The following is a 19,831-nucleotide window of genomic DNA, read 5'->3' on the forward strand; positions in this document are numbered from 1 at the left end:
ATAATGTCTTTTTTTTTCAGATGAGTAATATTCCATCGTGTAAATGTACCACATTTTTTCCCCATTCTTCCATTGAGGGACATCCAGGTTGCTTCCAGTTTCTGGCTATTACAAATAATGCTGCTGTGAACATAATTGAGCAAGTGTCCCTGTGGTAAAGCAAAAGATAACCATACTGCAACTCACAAATCCAGAGAGAGGCTATCTATTAAAAAGGACCCTAAGAAAGACACAGGGATTGCCAAGAAATAGATGAGATCTACATGAGCAAACTGGGGGTGGAGGGGGGTAATGGAGGGCAAGTGTCAGGGGAAAGAGAGCTTAGGGAAGAGGAAGGTCCCAGCTGGATCAGGAGTAGAGTGAGAGAATGGAGCCAGAGATACCATGATGAATGAAGACCCCAGTGGAATAGGAAGACGCAGAGTGCTAGAGAGGTGAGCTGTGGTGCAAAAAGTAATTGCATCAGTAGGAGCAGAAAATTTTTTTTGTAACTAGTGAAGTAAAGATAGAAGTAAAGATAGTAAAAATCAGGATATGATTTTTCTCAGTGCTAAATGTGAACCAGGTGAAGAATGAGACTCATTTCTCAGTAGGGAACTACAAAGGCCTAAGAGGGTCTGAGGTTACTTTTTAGTTCTCTAACCAGTGTCATATGTATATGATCCAATCAAATCTAATCTGAATGTATTGATAATGATAGGTTTCTAATCACACACATTCAACATTTGAAAATCCCAGTGGATAATGCTAGGGTTTGGTAAATGTGAAAAAAACAATGGGGTAATTGCAGAGATGATTTAGTGTTTAAGAGCAATTGCTGTTGTTGTAGAGTGTCTAGGTTTGATTCCTAGGACCCATACAATCTGTGACTCCAGTTCAGGGGATCTGATTGTTTCTTCTCACCTCCATGGGTACTGCATGCATATGGTACACTTATATGTGTGTAGGCAAAACACTGATACATATAAGGTAAAAATGAATGATTAATCTTTACAAGGATAGGATAGATGGGAATCCCCTCCCCCCTGCCTTTTTTACTTATCTTTTGGAGTTACTTATTCTGCATAAGTACAATAATAGAACCATATTTTTAAAAGAATGTTCAAATAATCAAGCTCACCAAAATTGCATCTTCCCACATTTTTGAAAAATATAATGTTTAGCAATAAGCACTCCTTTAGTCTTATTGGTGGAGTAGGATGTGGATCCACATCTCATTATCTTCCTTGTCCACACTTCCCAGCATTTTTACATTCTAGCTAAACTATTTTAAAATTAAATTTATTTATTTATTTTACATTCCAACCACAGTTTCTCTTCCATCCTCTTCTTACATTCCCTCTGCAACTTTCACTTTGCCCTCCCCAGTCCACTCCTCCTCCATGTATGGTCAAAAATGGGCAGGCCTCCCATGGGCAACAAATTAAAGTAAGACTGAGCACACCCCCTTGTATTAAGACTGGTCAAGGCAACACAGTATGAGAAATAGGGTCTCAAAGGCAAGCTAAATTATTAGAGACAGGCCTGGGTCACACTTTTAGGAGTCCCACATGTAGACCAAACTACACAAATGTCACATGTATGTAGAGAGACTAGGCCAGTCCTATGCAGGCTGTGAGCTCCTATGAGACCAGGTTATTTGATTCTGTGTTTTTCGTGTGTGTGTGTGTGTGTGTGTGTATGTGTGTGTGTGTGTGTGTGTGTGTGTGTGTGTGTGTATGTATGTATGTATGTATGTAGGTGTGTGATGTTCTTGGCCCCTTTGGCTGCTAAATCCTTACTCCCTCTCTTAAGGATTCCCCCAGCTTGGTCTAACGTTTAGTGGTGGGTCTCTGTATCTGTTTCCACCAGCTCCTGGATGAAGCCTCTCTGATGTAAAATGGGCCAGCCATCAATCTATGTGTATAGCAGAAGATGAAGAAAATATCTCTCATGCCTATGGATTTATAGAATTAACTTAGTAAAAATGGCCATCTTACCAAAAGCAAGCTACAGATTTAAAGCAATTTCCATTAAACTCCCATGACAATTATTTAGAGACCTTGAAAGAATACTACTCAATTTCATAAATAAAAACAAACAAACAAAAACACTATAATCAACAACAACAATAACAAAACAGGATAGCTAAAACATCCTTGTACAATAGAAGACCTTCTCGACATATCCCTATCCCTGATTTCAAGCTTTACTTCAGGGTTATGGTAGTAAAAACATTATGGAATTGGCATATAAACAGACAGGTGAGTCAATAAAATCAATTCAAAGGTCCAGATATAGATCCACACACCTATGAACACCTGATTTTTGAAAAAGAGGTCAAAAGTATACAATGGAGAAAAGAAAGCCTCTTCAACATATGGTGCTGGTATAACTGGATGTCAGCCTGTAAAGAATGCAAATACATAGATCCATATCTACCACTCGAAAAAACTCAAGTCCAAATGGATGAAAGATCTCAAAATAAATCCAGTAATATTGAACCTTATAGAAGTGAAAGTAGGAAATAGCATTGAGCACATTAGAAAAGGTGACAACTAACTGATCTGAACATCAGTAGTGAAGCCACTAAGATGGATAATTAATAAATGGGTGTTGGCTTGCTGTAAATTGTCTTTATTATGTTATTCCTGATCTCTCCAAGACCTTTATCATGAAGGGATATTGGATTTTGTCAAATACCTTTTCAGCATTTAGTGAGATGATCATGGTTTTTTTTTTGTTTTGTTTTGTTTTTTGAGTTTGTTTATATGGTGTATTACATTGACGGACTTTCATATGTTGAACCACCTTTGCATCCCTGGGATGAAGCCGACTTGATTATGTTGGGTAATTGTTTTGATAGATTCTTGGAGTCAGTTTGCCAGTATTTTAGCTTCAATGTTCATGAGGGAGATTGGTCTGTAGTTCTCTTTCATTATCGTACTTTGCTTGGTTTAGGAATCAGGGTAATTGTAGCCTCATAGAAGGAGTTTGGTAATGCTCCTTCTGTTTCTATTGTGTGGAACAATTTAGAGAGTATTGGTATTAACTCTTCTTTGAAGATCTGGTAGAACTCTGTGCTGAAACCATCTGGTCCTGGGCTTTTTTTGGTTGGGAGACTTAGTGACTGATTCTATTTCCTTAGGGGTTATTGGACTATTTAAATAGTTTATCTGGTCTTGATTTAACCATTTTTAGAAACTTAAGAAGTAAAACTGGTTGTAAAAATTTTCATGCAAACTATTGCAACTGTATAGACAAAGATAGCCCAGACTATTCTGAGCCACTGGTTTGAATAACATCATGTGGACACAGTTTGTTTTTTGCTTCTTTCTCCTTCCATCTCACAACTCTCCCACCAGTAACCATTACCTTTTTGATCTATATTTCTACTGTTTAGAATCATAATCAGTCTTGCAAACCACAAAAGGCCTTTTCTAACTAGGCAAACCTACAGGTAGAACAGTGTGACCAGATAGCAGCATATGTTGTTACAGTGTTTGGCAGGGTGAGAGACAGTTTTGTCTCCTGTGGTTAATATTTACATCTGATAGGGTCTGGGTTCTCAAGATCAACACATTAGCCAAATCTGGCTCAATTCATTCTACATTTGTGCAATTCTATCTTCTCTGGGGATATATCAGGTTTTTCCATTTACCATATAGACAGCATAACTTGAAAACTTAATTGTTGGCATCCTTTATACCTTGTCCTTATGTCTATTTCTCTTAACTTCTTAGGTTATTGGCACAACTATTAGAAATGAAGAAAATGTTGGGTTGAGGAAAAGAGAGCTTGGGGGAGCGGGAGATCCCAGCTGGATCAAGAACAGAGAGGGAGAACAAGGAATAGGAGACCATGGTAAATGAAGACCACATGCAAATAGGAAGAAGCAAAGTGATAGGCCCACAGAAATACACAAAGATACACCCACAATAGACTGCTGGCAATGGTCGAGAGACAGCCAGGACTGACCTACTCTGGTGATGGGATGGCCAAACACCCTAATTGTTGTGCTAGAAACCCCATCCAATGACTGAGGGATCTGGATGCAGAGATCCACGGCTAGGCCCCCGGTTGAGCTCTGGGTGTATAATTAGCGAGAAAGAGGAGGTTTATATGAGCGAGAATTGTTGAGACCAAGGTTGGATAAAGCACAGGGACAAATAGCCAAACAAATGGAAACACATGAACTATGAACCAGTGGCTGAGAGGCCCCCAACTGGATCAGGCCCTCTGAATGGGTGAGACAGTTGATTGGCTTGATTTGTTTGGGAGGCATCCAGGCAGTGGGACTGGGTCCTGTGCTCAGTGCATGAGTTGGCTGTTTGAAACCTGGGACTTATGCAGGGTCGCTTGGCTAGGCCTGGGAGGAGACTGGCCCAGGTTGATCTCAGTCCTCAGGGGAGGCTTTGCCCTGGAGGAGGTGGGAATGGGGGGTAGGTTGGGGGAAGGGGAGGGGGACAGGAGGGAGGAGAACAAGGGAATCCATGGCTGACATGTAGAACTGAATTGTATTGTAAAATAAAATAAATAAATAAATAAAAATAAAGACAAAAAAAATGGAATAAAGTACTTCAGAAGGCCATGTTGACACTGCCACAAACATTTAAGACAAATTTATATAAAAGATAAAAGCATGTTGAAACAAAAAAAAATGAGGAAAAATGGGTTTCTATGATTCTACTTCATTCCCTGTTTCTATACTATTCCCCTTAATCATGATATCATCCATTTAATAACATTTCACAAAGACTGTCATGGTTAAAATCATTGTTTCAAGAACAGTCATGGAAATGTATAATATTAAACATATGAGCTATTGTCACTCATTCAGGACAGCCGTATGGATAACACAGTGAAAGTAAAGAGGGCAGGTAACAAACATGCTCTTCTGGTCATGCCCAGAAGTATACCGTGAACTGTTCATAGGTTTTTGCAAAGTGGGTCAGGTCTCCAGGCCTTTACCACAAGAAGAGCCATGTGTGCTATTCTCTGTAGCGGGAAGTTTCCTGTCCCACCTCCTGCCTCCCAAATACCTGGCAGCCACTTCCCAAATAACTGACTTGGAGTCTTAATATAAAATTTAAATGCTTGGCTAATCGTTCAAACTTGTTGCTATCTAACGCTTCCATTTAAATTAACCCATATTTCTTGTCTATACTTTGCCACATGGCTCATGGCTTATAATTTCTGGAATGTATTAATGCAGGGGTTTCGAGTTGATGTTTTTTGTTTTTTTGTTTTTTTCATACAAAGTTTCTTTGTGTAGTTTTGTCTGTTCTGGAACTCATTCTGAGACTGGCTTTTATTATTTATTTATTTATTTATTCATTCATTTATTTATTTATTCATTCATTCATTCATTCATTCGTTCATTTATTTACTTATTTATTTATTTATTTATTTATTTATTTATTTATTTTTGAGACAGGGTTTTTTTTTAATGTAGTATTGCGCCTTTCCTGGAACTCGCTTTGTAGACCAGGCTGGCCTCAAACTCACAGAGATCCACCAAACATAGATCTCAGACATATCACATTTGCAAATATGTCTGGACTATTCATTTCAGGATTCATGGAAAAGTCTTTAATTGGTCTGCAGTTGAACAATGAATGCTAGGTATTTGAAAATGGTTGAAGTAAAAATTGCAGCACTAGATGAGTTTTCAAAACTGGAAATGAATGTAAAAGATAAAATATTATTAAAGACTTTAAAGTAAAGATGGTTTTAAGCATTGTGTGGAAATAAAAATATCTGTGGAAATAAAAATATCTGACTAAACACATAAATACATTTCATAATTTCTAAAATTACGATAAACAGAACAGCCTTACCCACATAGAAAAATTTTCTTGAGTACATCAGTTTTTTTTTTTTTTTTTTTTTTTTTGGAACATGCCTAAAAGAAATGTGTCATCAATGTTCCCATAATATTTGTGGAACAGCGGTCACATAAGTTAATATCTATTCCCATTTGATTTATTGAGAGATACAGTATTTAAATGGGGATGGAGATGGCTACAAATTACAGTTATCTCAAATTCTATGAAATAGAAAGAATAATTTCAGAATACAGCCTTAATTTTCCAAGAAGTTCAAGCTGTACATATTAGTTAGTCTTCAAATTATCAGATGTATTAGACTTCTCTCAAATTATGTGTATTCATTCTCTATGGCCCTTGACATTAGGACTTAAATACTAAATCTAATGAATATGGAATGTATGATAAATATATTTTATTATAGAATTGCATTTGAATAAGTAGCGACAATTTCAGAAGTCAGAGCTGTCTAACTAGGTAAACGTATTTTTATTGGCATGACTAAGTATAATGACTCATGGTATTATTCTTTCAGCATTTCTAGATTGTCCAGATACTTTATTTATCCAGAGGACCAGGAGTCAAACAATGTCTTAACCACTGAAAATAGCAGTGTGACTATACAGAATCTGAAAAGAATTCATGTTTTTAAAAGATTTTGACAAACAAGCAGATATTGAGGCTCTGATATGGCTCATTTATTGTGAAACTGAAGAAATATAGGAGATCCTGATAGGCCATGTCAGAGATGACCATCAGGAAGTACAACAGTGAGATCTTCACTATACCTAAAAAGAAAAGGACAAAATTTACTTACCTAAGCCACAGTATACTGTATCTACAGTATTCTATATACCATACATAACCTCTATTGGGCTGCTCTAATGTCTTAAACTTTCAAACATCAATAATTAGTAATATTTTATGTTCCCATTGAATTTATTAGAGATTTAAAACACAAGAAATATTGTTCTTCTGTATTCTTACTGGAATTAATTAAATAAAATTATATTATATCTGAATGACTACAGATCTTGTAAAGTTTATCAGTACAGAAGACCACTCGGAGTTTTCTATCTACCACAGATGTTGCTAAGATATTGTTGAAAAATATAAATAAATAATAGACAAAAGAAAAATTTTCTATATTTATGGATTGGTAATACACTTCCAATATCAATTATTATATAAAATATTAACATAAATATAACCAAAGTCTAGGATGAATTGATTTCACAAACATATTTGTAACATACAAAAAATATGTATCAAGCATAAAGAATTTGGAAATATAGTTACTAAATTTTGATTAAGTGGTTTTTTTTGTTTGTCTATAAGATTTTAGTTCTATGTAATTAGGATTTTCCACGTTAATATTGCACAATATATTTCATTGATACAGTAGTTTTTGCTGGGCAGTGGTGGTACATGCCTTTAAAACCAGCACTCAGGAGGCAAAGGCATCTCTTTGTGATTTCAAGGGCAGTCTGGGATACAGAGTGAGTTCCATGACAGGCTCTAAAGCTAAACAGAGAAACCCTGTCTTAAAAAAACAAAAAAAAATAGTTTTTAATGTGTTAAATAACTTGTCATTAATGACTAAAGTTATGAAATGATTTCCATGGATCAAGTTCTGGACAGCATCATTACATGGTTGAATTAAATGAAATATACTTGTATTAAATTTTTTAAAGATCATTAGGCAAATAAATATCATAAGTGTATAAATACAACCTTTAAGGCATTCATAATAAAGACAAGACATAATAAAAAATAACTTTTATAATTATTTATTACAAAAATGAACTTTATATTAAATTAACATAAAATAGTCATTATGTTTGCTTGTACATGTATATCTATATCTATATATCTATATATAAACAGAAATATATGTAAATATAAGTACAAGCAGCTAGGCATACTGGCAGAAAATCAGAAAAGACACATAGCTTAAATCACCTTTTCTACACCTTTAAAAAATAAAATTTGTCATCCCTTTAATTTGAGACACGACAATTTTTTGTCCATAGAAAAGCAAGCATAAAACAGCATATCATAGGAAACAAACTAATTGTAATAAATGCGTTATATTTGCAAATTAATAGTTTTCATAAATGGAAGACTATTGTTCTCAGTTTTTAAAATCTGATGTTTTTGAACTCAAGATTATTTTTACTATTATCTTCTCAACAATAAAATGAATATTTATACAAACTTGCTAGTATATACATATATCTATCTGTCTACATGTTTAAAGTATTTTTTAAAACACCATTAAAATTCTCTCCCTATACCTTATTTTCCACACAGTATCATAGGCAAAGCATCATCAAGAGGCTAAGTTGAAGGTAGAAACCTTGAATCACTAATCACTCTGAATTAAATGGTTGTATATTCTATTATTCGTGTTAAGACAAAGGCCTAAATTAGTCATTTCTAATTCATTTATCTCACTGATTAATTATCCAATACAAATAAGTAAGTGTATGGAATCTTGGATTTTCTACTCTATGGACAAACCTCATTCCATTTCTCACAACATTCTGAAAAATGTCAGATAATCTTTCAAACATTTTGATATTTAAATTTAGAACGTCATCTTAGGTGAAATTTTTAAAATTGGAGTGTATAGACATAGCTCAGTTTTTCATGCTGTTTTGATCTGTTCTATAATAGAAGACAGTATGTTTAAGTAATAAGAACTGTTTAGCATATAGATGATGTCTTGACAACCTAATGTGGCAAAGGTTTCCCGTTCCTCAGTTCCTCAGTCACCAGTTTTCCAAAAAAAGTTGGTGATATGATCCATCAGGTTTGAAAACTGTATTCTTTAGAAATATAATGATAGAGATATGCCTGAAAGTTATACTGTCCTTTAATACTTCTGTTCACAGAGCCAGTATCTAGATTTAAAAATGCATTATAATAAAAACATCACAACTTATAAGCTTGTAAGTCATAAATGTACTGTTATTTTAGACTGTATTTCATATTCTTTTTTATTTTCAAAGAATTTGTTGGATTAATAACCTAATGATTAGCCATAATCTTTGTTCAATAATTATTAGCTTCTTTAAATTGGGTCAGATAAAATAATATTCTTTAAAATTTTAGTTCCAATAAATCTCTGAAGCTTTCTTATCAAATTCAAATAACCATGTATCATAAAATTTTTAGTGTATTTTTGACTCTGATTTACAAATAAAGCTGTAGAGCTGATTCTAAATAATTTAAGTTGACACAATAAGAATTTAAATGCTAGCAGCAGTAATTTATCTGTGATGGAACATAATGCTTGAAATTTAACTTTCCAATGATTTCTATAATTGTTCATTCATAAAACTAATCTTATTTGATGATAAATAATAATAGATCAGAATGAGGTAATTTAATGTTTTTTTCCTATCAGTTCATGGTTCTAAAATTCAGCAATAGAAACTAGAACTCAGTAATGACAATATGTTAACAGGATTCTTCACTGTAGACATTTAAAAGACACTTAACTTCAGTTGTCTGACTGTAGTGTCTGTCAGAGTACTCAATACAACATAAATAGAGAGCAATAACTTTAAGTTAACATTTTGCTGGATTTTCTTCTTCTTGTAAAAATATAGAAATGATATATCAGGACCTTTAACATAACATTTAAGCCTAAATAATACATATAATTTAATATTAAGGCCACTGCATATTCATATTTTGAGTGGGCCATTTTAAAACCCAGAAAGCAAAAGAGGATGCTGCAGTGTCCTATACAAAAGCAAAAGAAGGATTGGAGAATGTCAATTGGAGAATGTCTTAAAGGGGGAAAAGTGCCAAGAGAAATATCACTTTATAGTGCAGCTGAACCTTTTATTCAATAATAACCATAAAATTTTAAATGTCATTGGTATATAACACTTAATACAAATGCTTAAATGTTTCAAATGTTTATATGAACTAAAGAAAATGATTGTAAGAAAATTGTGTTTATGTTTTCTTGTATACTATGAACTAATTTGATTAATCCCATTCCAATTCCTCTCAAATTCTGTTACACATTTTCTTTTGGTATTAATGACATAAATAAATTGTTATGGTAATTTCTCCAGCTTTAATACAAAATATTACATAAATATTGGTGCCTGTAACATGAGGAATAAGGTACCATAAACTGCATTGAAAAAAAAAAGCATGGACATTTGCATTACAGTGGACTTTTCAGTTTATTCTAAAGATGAATCCAATTCCAACTGATGATATCACAGGAGCACATGGTGACTCCACATTGTAATCTCTTATGCCTTCATTTTTGTAAAAAGGAGGATTTGGTACTGGAATAAGTGGAGGTTTTATGTTTTCAGTTAGTTTTGCTTTCTGTGTTTGGGATACTCTAAATTAGATCAATTCATTTTTATATGACCTACTACCTTTTAATTTGCAGTGCTGGTAACTAATTTCCTATTTATAGCAAAAATTCCCTATTCCTTATTCCCTAGGGTGTACTAACTCTAAGTTAAATTAACCACTGTTAAAGCAAATTACCATTTTGCATTTAGATGCCTTTTCAGAACTTCCAATTATATTTGTATTAGAATGTACCAGGTTTGTGGACCATTATGTACAATGTTGCCATGTAGTCAAAGATTTAATTGACTAATAAATTTAGTAATTATGCCTTATTAGGATGAGGATATTGCCTCTGTTTCAAATGAGGAGACTATGATTTAGGGCAATCACTTATAAGCTAGCCCATAAATATATGGGGCTGATTTTATATTAATTTGCAAAACTAACTTCTTGCTATTAATGTCATTTTTTATAATTTTAAATATTTTCTTCTTAATCTTAATTTTGAGTCTTATATCATCTTGGATATTTTCTGTCACTTATCACCAGGTAACTTTAAGGTCTTAAGATTATTTATTCTGATATGCTTTCCTCAGGCTCTATTTACATTGCTTCTTTATTTAACCTTAATCTTGCTTAACTTTTTGCTAGGATATAGAGCAGCTTTTTAAATTAAAACAGATAATTCATAAGTCATGTTGTTCAAATCTTAGATGGTCTTTTAATTAAAAAACCCAGTACCAGATATTGGGGTGAAAGCTGAAAGATCAGAGAAGCAGAACCAGCTACTAGTTCTTACTTCTATGAAATTCTCAGTCTAAAGAGAGAGAGAGTTGCTATTTCCTCATGCCTTGTATACCTTTCTCTGACCTTCCATATTACTTAAAGACATGTGTGCTTCTCAAGCAAAAGAATGAGATCTCAAGTGCTGGGACTAAATGTATGTGCTGCCACTGCCTGACCTTTAAATCTAATCTAGTGCCTGACTCTGTCTTCTGATTCTCAGGCAAGTTTATTTGAATGCACAATATGTCACCACAAGTCACATCCATAAAATATTTTAGTATGTTTGCTTCTTGTATGTTTCTTTTTCAATGACCTCAGTTAAAATTTAGTAAGAAATACCACTCTGGTGGTGAGTAGGGAAATAAAATATCAACCCTGGAAAAAAAAAAGTAACGGCAATATAAATAGTTGAAGTTATTATTCAATGTAAATAAGTGACTGTGGGAGACCAGATCTCACATTTATTTACCCCAGGGACTCTTGAGGAATGAGGCATAAAAGACTTAGAAAGAAATAGATGGGAGAGAAACAGATAGAAATTCAAGATAGCCTTGGGTGGGCCTGGATCCTTATCCACCAATCTGGAACTTTATTCAAAAGGACTTTTATAACACTGCCAAGGGAAGGGGCAAAATACCTCCCCCTTGCTAGTTACAGCCAGGTGTAAATCCTTCCAAATACCTAGTACTCAGACCCATGGTCTAACCATCCTCTTATGCAGTCCCACTGGATAAAGCCACTAGGAAACTTTGGTGGGCCCCAAAAGGTCCCTCTTCTTAATATTTTAAAAGGGCTCCCCACTAAGAGCTCATAGCAATCTCCATGGCTGTCACACCCCCCAGTGAAGGAGTAAAGGGTGATGAAGGTGGAATGTCCTTTTTGGCATTGGTCTAAGATGACTACAGCAGTCTTAGCTGTGTCAAGCTCATTAAATCAAAAACTCTTGATGCAACTACATCAAACAAATCAATTAACTCCTGATGTAACTGCATCAAACATAGAGACTCTATTAGTTTCATCATTAGCATTAACAGGTTAACACAATTCTAACATAAATATTGCTATACATAATTCCAATCTCTCAAACATATTCAAAAGCAAACTCTTAATAGAACCGTTTGAATTTCTTGCTAACAAAACATAGGATAAACTTCTGATGTATTCACATCAAACCTAAATACTCCCTTAACTTCACCAAACCATGGTGCATCAATATCAATAAGTTAACATAATAACTCTAACATATTACTATATACATTTATAATTCCTACAAACCTACATTCAAAAGCAATTTCTTAATAGAACTACACAAAACATGACAGGAACAAGAAAATATTTTTTTTTTAAATTAAATAGACTAAGTAACATTAACTCCCCCATTTCTTTATAATTTTTAAACTAAATCTTGAGTCTAATTAAAAAAATTTTCTCCATTTAAACAGTTCAATCTTTAACACAAAACCAGTTCATGAATCATCACAGTTAATAGAATCGAAATGCACAAGTAAATTCAAAATTGTCCAATTGCAATAAAATCACTCCTGTCCAAACATTTCTTAAGTTCCAAAAGTTCAAAAAAATGAAATTATGGTAACAGTCTTCCAAATATGAAGAAACATTTCTCACAACCAAAACCTTTTTGCAGTTAACAATTCTAGTTCAAAAAAGAATCTCTGCAACCTTCATTTTCAGGCCAGAGGCACTTTCAATTACAACAGCATTTTATGGCAGTTTTTCCTGAGTAACCTTTGCCTCAGGCTATTAGCTCCACAAGAGCTTGTTGGTGCAAAGTCCTCTCAAAAGAAGCTTTCTTATAGCCAACAAACAGAAATTGCAAAGCTTTTACTGTCAGCTCTGTTCAGGCTTTTACAGCTTTCACAGTCCCATAACTGGGATGTTCTCAGGCTGTTCCTGGGAACCCTGTGTCCTGAAACTAGAGGTCTCTCAATGACCTCAGGCCATATGGGCTAAAGGTTCCTCAGCTGCTACAAGCTGAGCCATAGCTTTCCTACAGCAACCCTGGCTCTAAGAGGAAACCCAGCCCTTATAAATTGTGGTTTCCTTGGGCCCCATTACCTACTTCATTGGTAGCACACCAGGTCTCAGAAATCTCTGTATGCTGTCCGATTGCATGGCTGTAACCCCAGGGCAAATCCATGATTCCAGGTACACCTTCCTGCTAGGGGCTCAATCTCCTTCAGTCTCTGAAGCAGTTCCCACAGAGCTCTGGTCTAGCTGGTCGGCCTGGAGCACTGCTCTCACCTCTACAGCTTCCTGGGCTCCAGCATGTTTTAGCTGCTCATTTAGCGCTAACACCGCTTCTCTGCCCTGGCAAAGGTCTGGTCCCTCCAGTTTCTGCTGCTCACTGCTTCTCACTGTTCACCTTTCCTGAGGTGAAGGAAGCCGCTGGGGTCTCCAAGCCGCTGTCTTGTTGTTTGCCTCTCTTGAGGCATAGCCTCTCCACTCCCCTCCTCACCATGGTTTCCTTTTGGTAGAAAGCTTGTAGACCCTTGGGTGTCTGCCACCTCTGCTGTGCTGATGTTCCTCGGGTCTCAGCTGCCAATGTCTGGCCACTACTGTTTGTGCTGGCTCTACTGTCTGCCTTTGTTCGTGGCTTCTGGAGCTTCTGAAGCTGCTCAGACTGCCAAGTTTGCAGTTTGCTATGGACACTGCTTTCTGTGTCCCAGGTTCTGCTTGCACTCAGGTCGAGGGGTTCGGGGGAAGGGGGAGACCTACTCTACTCTAAATTTCTATTATACCTAAGTCTTACTTAAGCCTATACAATATCCTTATGCCTAAAGCTTGTTTTACCCTACCAAGGAATTGATGAAGAAAACGTGGTACATGTACACAACGGTATATTACTTAGCTATTAAAAATAATGTCAACATGAAATTTGCTGGCAAATGGGTGGAACTAGAAAAATTCATCCTGAGAGCAGTGACCCAGATCTAGAAAAACAAATATGGTATGTTCCCACTCATAAGTGGATATTAGCTATAACATAAAGGGTAACTATGCTACAATTCACATACTTAGACTACATAACCCAAAGACTGTGGGTAAGTGGGGAACATGAGAAATCAGGATGAGGGGATCATGGTGAAAGAGTACTAACAGAGACTGCTGAAAAGATTGGGCATTTGGGGGTGAGGTAAATACTGGGTGCAAGGGAATCTTCCAGAAAATCAACAAGGGTAAGGCCAGCTAAGACTCATGGCATTAGCAGATACATAGCCTGAACTGACATACAACCATCTTCTATGACCAGGCAAGACTTCAAATAGAATAATGGAAACACCAACCTAGCTATATAAATTTTGATCTATAGCCTTTCCTGCCTATGTGATGTGCTGGGGTAAGGGTGGCCTAGAGTTTGAAGGAGTGACCAACCGATGACTGGTTTAGCCTAAACCCCATGGTGGGAGAGTAAGCCCTCCCCTGACACTGCCTGAAGTACCAGAATTCATAGGCTAGATGATCCAGACATCTAGGATAGAACCAAAAATGACTGGGAAAAATGTAAACATATTGATGCCTAACTATATTCTACTATACCCATAGATTAGTATCTAGACAAATTGTCATCAAAAAAGAGTCATCCATAAACTGATGGAAACAGATGCTGTGGACCCACCTCCAAATATTAGGTGGAGCTCAGGGAATCCTGCAGAAGACAGGGAGAAAAGATTTTTGAATCCAGAGGGGCCAAGCACAACTCAAGAAAACCCGGCAAATCAACTAATTTTGGGTTCATAAGAGCTCACAGAGACTTAACCAAAAACCAGGAAGCCTTTATAGGACTGACCTAGGAACTCTGCATATATATTTGAGTTCTTAAACTTGGTACTTGTGAGACTTCTAATAGTGGGAGTAGGGACTGTCTCTGACTTTGAATGGCCTTTGGGACCTTACTCTTCATGCTGGATCACCTCGCCCAGCCTTAATACCTGGGGAGGTGCTTACTATAACTTGATATACCATGTTTTGGTGATATCCATCAGAGAAATGCTCTTTCCTGAACAGAAAATAGGAGGAGTAGATTGAGGGTATGAATAAAGGTAGGTGGGTGGGTGGAGGTACTGGGAGGGCAGAACTGAGGAAAAACTGCTTATAATGTTAAATGAATAAATAAATAAATTAATTAATTAACAAACAAATTAATAAATAGAAGTTACTAATGAATAAATAAAAATATATTTTGAAAAAAAATACATACTGATATTGTTAAAACACTATTCTAATTTAATGTAGAATTAAATATAAATTATTTTAATGTGAATTTTCAAACACACATTTATTGGGAATAATTTAGAAAATATCCAGCCTGAAATCTTTCTGATTAAAATTTATATTACTCTTTGCAAATTTTTCTTTTTCTGTTGCATATCTGTATAACTGTATGCTCTATATTCATATTTACTCAAATATTCTACAAATTGTCTCCTTATTCTGATATTTTTGGCTTCATTGTAGAAAACCTTTTAGTTTGTGTCTAATTCATTTGTCTACTACAACTTTTGTTTCTTGTGATTTTAGAGTTTTGTCCAGAATTCACTTTAGGTGTTATAAGTAATTTAGGAATTAGCTAAAATATGCAAAAAGGATTTGCATAGGCTCTGATGACTTGTCATGCATTTCAAAAATGATGGCCCAGAATCCTGGGATAATGATGCCTTTATTTGAAGGACTCTTGCTTACAGGTGCTGAGATGCACAGAATCACTAAATATTTAGACTGTTTAGAATTGGATTAAATGGTTTTAGATCCCTTGGTAAATTTAGCAGAATCAACAACAGAAGCATATTTAAACGGTTCTTTCTTATGGAGATTTTTACCTTTTGTTCCTTCATGTTATTCTAGATATCAACAGGAATTTAACTTTAGTGCCTGGCAAACTGCTGATTTTTTAAATTGCTACAGTATCACCAGTCTCTGAGCATATATATTTAGTTGCTTTTGTTTTCTTAGAGTGAGTAAATCCCTAGTCGACTGTCTATTTTTCTTTTATCACAGACTAAATTTGATTGCTAAGTCTAACCACCCTAGGGTGCTGTACAAACTGTTATGTTGACCTCTTTTCCTCACCTTTCCATTACAATCAAGTGTCTATCTTTTTGTTCTCTACAATCTCCTGCTCTCCATTAGATTTCTTTTAGATATTCCAGTTTTAAAAAGTAGATCCAAAGGGTAGCTCTGGTTTACAAAGGAGAATTGTCAACTAACTTTTAATTAAGCTTGTTGAATTGAATGTTAAACCTCAGGAAATAAACATGCCTTTTATTTGGAAAATCAGTGAGAGACAGCAATGACAAAATTTTGTACAAGAAAAGTTTTAATGGTAACGTATGAAGAAGAAAGAGTCAATACTTTTAAGAAAGAACAAAATTGATAGTCTCAAAGTCATAAAGCAATGTAGCAGGATATAATATTAACACACAAAATCAGTAGCTTTCCTCGATATAAATGACAACCATGCTGAGAAAGAAATCAGAAACACTACCTTTTACAATAGACTATAAATAAAATCTTGGGATAAATCTTACCAAGCAAATAAAAGACTTGTATCATACATAATGTTAAGACAATGATAAAAATTGAAAATGATATCAGAAAATGGAAACAAAATCTCAAAAGCTCATTGATCCACATAATTATTTTTGTGACGTAGCCGTCCCACAAGAGTTAGCTGTCAATTCAATTCAATAACTATAAAATTTAACACAATTATTTAAGGAAATTGAAAAAAAATATTTAATTTTATAGGAAAATACACAAACATCAGTAACAACAAAACAGAATATCAAAAAAAATCCAGAATAATAAAAGACTGTAGGAGGTATCTCACTATCTAAGATTTAAATGTATATTAAAGAGTTTATAGTAACAAAAACAGTATGGCATTAACAACAGACACAATGATTAATGACATCATTTTGAAAACCTAGACATTATTCCATTTTTTGATAATGGAACCAAAAATGCACATTTGAGAAAAGACAGATTTTTAAACAGAGTGTGCTATTCAAACTGAATATCTGCATTTAAAGGATTAAAAGAGATCCATATCCATAACCCTGCAGAAAACTTATTCTAAATGGATCAAGGTCATCAACATGAGACCAAATACCCAGAATCTGATAGAAGAGAAAGTGGAATATAGGCTTGAATGCTTTGGCACAGGAACAGACTTTTTGAGCACTACACCTATAGTGTAGGCATTTAGACCAACAATTAATAAATGAGACATCATGAAGCTTAAAAAAAGCTTCTGAACAGCAAAGAACATTGTCTTCAATCAAAGAGGCACACTATAGAATGGGAAAATCTTTACAAACTCTGTATCTGATATGTATTAGTATTCAGAATAAATAAAAAACTAAGCACAATGAACATCTTGTATGAGTAGAGTTGGGGGAAAAGAAATGATCAATATATATTTCGTAAAAGTTTTTTTAGTAAAAACAGAAATAGGCATTGACACAGGCATACACTGATATGTGTGAATATATACATAAAATGAGAAAAACCTAGGTGAAACTTGATAGTTTATTTTTAATTTAGTTTTGTCATATAGTTTTTACTACTTCTAGAATTTTAATTTTTTAATTAAAATAGAATTACATCATTTTTCCTTCTATTTTCTCCTCCTAGACTCTATCAGATACCTTGCCTTCGACTCCTCCCATGCCCACCATCTCAAGATTGATCATTTCTTTTCTTTTTCTTGGTTACTATTGTTTTACATGTATGTGCTTGTGTTTGTGTGTATGAAACTGTGATATAAATATAAATATATGTATGTATGTATGTATGTACGTATGTATGTATGCAGGTGTGCAATAATCCATAACTGAACCTGGCTGAGTCCATTGTTGCTGTGTGTATATGGTTTTATGGATAATCAGTTAGTATTAGAAAAGCAATTAGGGATCTCATCCCTGTGAGAGGCAAATAGTCCCTCTCCCAGCAGTCATTAGTTGTGTATAGTTCTCTAACGTTTTTCTCCTTCTAAGTTAGAATGTTTATTCACAGTGCTATTGTGTCAGTCTCGTTTATGTAGCCATTAGTAAAGGAGACGGCTTCACAGCTGTCCTCCTGCTATTCTGACTCTAACAATATCTGCAGCTCTTCTTCTGCAGTGTTCTCTGATCCTTAGATGTGCGAGTCTACAGTGCAGATGTATCCGTCAGTACAGGGCTCCCATTATTTGTCAGTCTACTCATTGTTTCCACTTGAAGATTCCTGAGATGGTATTGCAGATATCCATAAAGGTGTAATTAGTGGCACTAACATGGTGGTGGTAACGGCTACCTATCTGAACATAGCACCCAGGAGGCAAATCATACCTGACACTGGATACCCAGCCATCTTCTGGACTATTGAGATCACAGAACTGAGAAAAGCATTTGCTCCTGCCACTGTGCTAGACAATTATTTACAAATATGTGTAGCCATGACCTCTCATAAAAGAAGCTTCTCTTTACAGCACTTATTTATAGAAGGCCGACAACATTATTAATCCAATTTTCTTAAAATATTCTCTCTTGTTTTCAGACTAAATTATAGGAAATGAACACAGGAATTACTTACTTTTCCTATGAACCGAACGCATGGAATTTGTGAGTATATTTAATTTTCAATATAGCGAGCAAGTAACAATCGAATGAGAATAATACCTCCACCTGAAGAGTGCAATAGGCTCAATTCGAAAAGTTACCAGGTGAGACATGAAGTTAAGCATCAATGCGTTATTTTTGTTTTTAATTTTTTTTGCTAACTTGAATTGTTTCTTTTACTTTAGTTTCCTTATTTAGTGTTAAGATTAAAAACTAGGAAGTAACAACAGAGAAATATGAATATATATTTTATGTTAAATATAAACATTAGATTAATATTAAAATTTCAGAATATAACGGGTATTATTACCCATATAAGAAGGATGAATTGTCTTTATAAAGTAAATGTTAAAATATTTTAGAATGTAAATTATCAGTGTTTATAATATTCTCAAACTGCTCAACAATGAAGAATGGTAAAAGCAAGGTCACCATATACTATATGTGATTATAAAATAAATAGAAGTTTGTGTGGGTTTTATTTGTACTTTAAGAGAAACCAGGCACTGAAGAAAAATGGTAATATTTTAGAAAGAGGAATAGGGCATGAAATGGTCTTCTAGATTATGGAAAGAGTTGCAAAGAGGTAGAGAAGTTTTGGAAAAAAGGAGTAGTTTCTGGAAGAAAGCTATATATTAACTTGCTTGCTGAGCACCTAATTCATAACTATATTGTTTTTAGAGAAAAACATTCACATCATTTATAGATGGGCATTATTAAAGCATAAGGCTGGATCATAAAGCTGGTTGTGGGCAAAGCCAGAAAAAGAATTAGCAACATTGCCTCAGTTCTAGTACTTATTTCTGGGATTTGTGGGAAGAAAACTATCAAATGAAAATTAAACATAATTTTAAATATTTTTCAAGAATTATATGTTCAGCTATCATTCAGAAACACACACACACACACTAGCACACATGTATTTGTATGTGGTATTATTCCATCCTTTTATATAACCATAGTAGATGAGAAGATAAAATAGACACACAAATGTATTAAAAACTAAATATTGGCACTCTGAAGCAAAATATTAAGTGGAATCAGTGAGTGCAAGAGAAATTTATTCATTTCAATACAATTGCAGTTACATTATTAAAACATGGATTTATCAGGTGAGATATGGATGCAAAAAATGAAGTACTTATATGTGATGAGTTATATTGAATACTTAAAAAGGAAGATATCCTGTAATTTAATACAACCTAGATGAATCTAGAGATCGTTATATCAAATGAAAAAAATCCATGTACAGAAATACAAGTATTTTATGATATCAGTCAGAGCAAC

The sequence above is a fragment of the Peromyscus maniculatus genome, chromosome 12, assembly GCF_049852395.1.
Source record: "Peromyscus maniculatus bairdii isolate BWxNUB_F1_BW_parent chromosome 12, HU_Pman_BW_mat_3.1, whole genome shotgun sequence".
Taxonomy (NCBI): domain Eukaryota; kingdom Metazoa; phylum Chordata; class Mammalia; order Rodentia; family Cricetidae; genus Peromyscus; species Peromyscus maniculatus.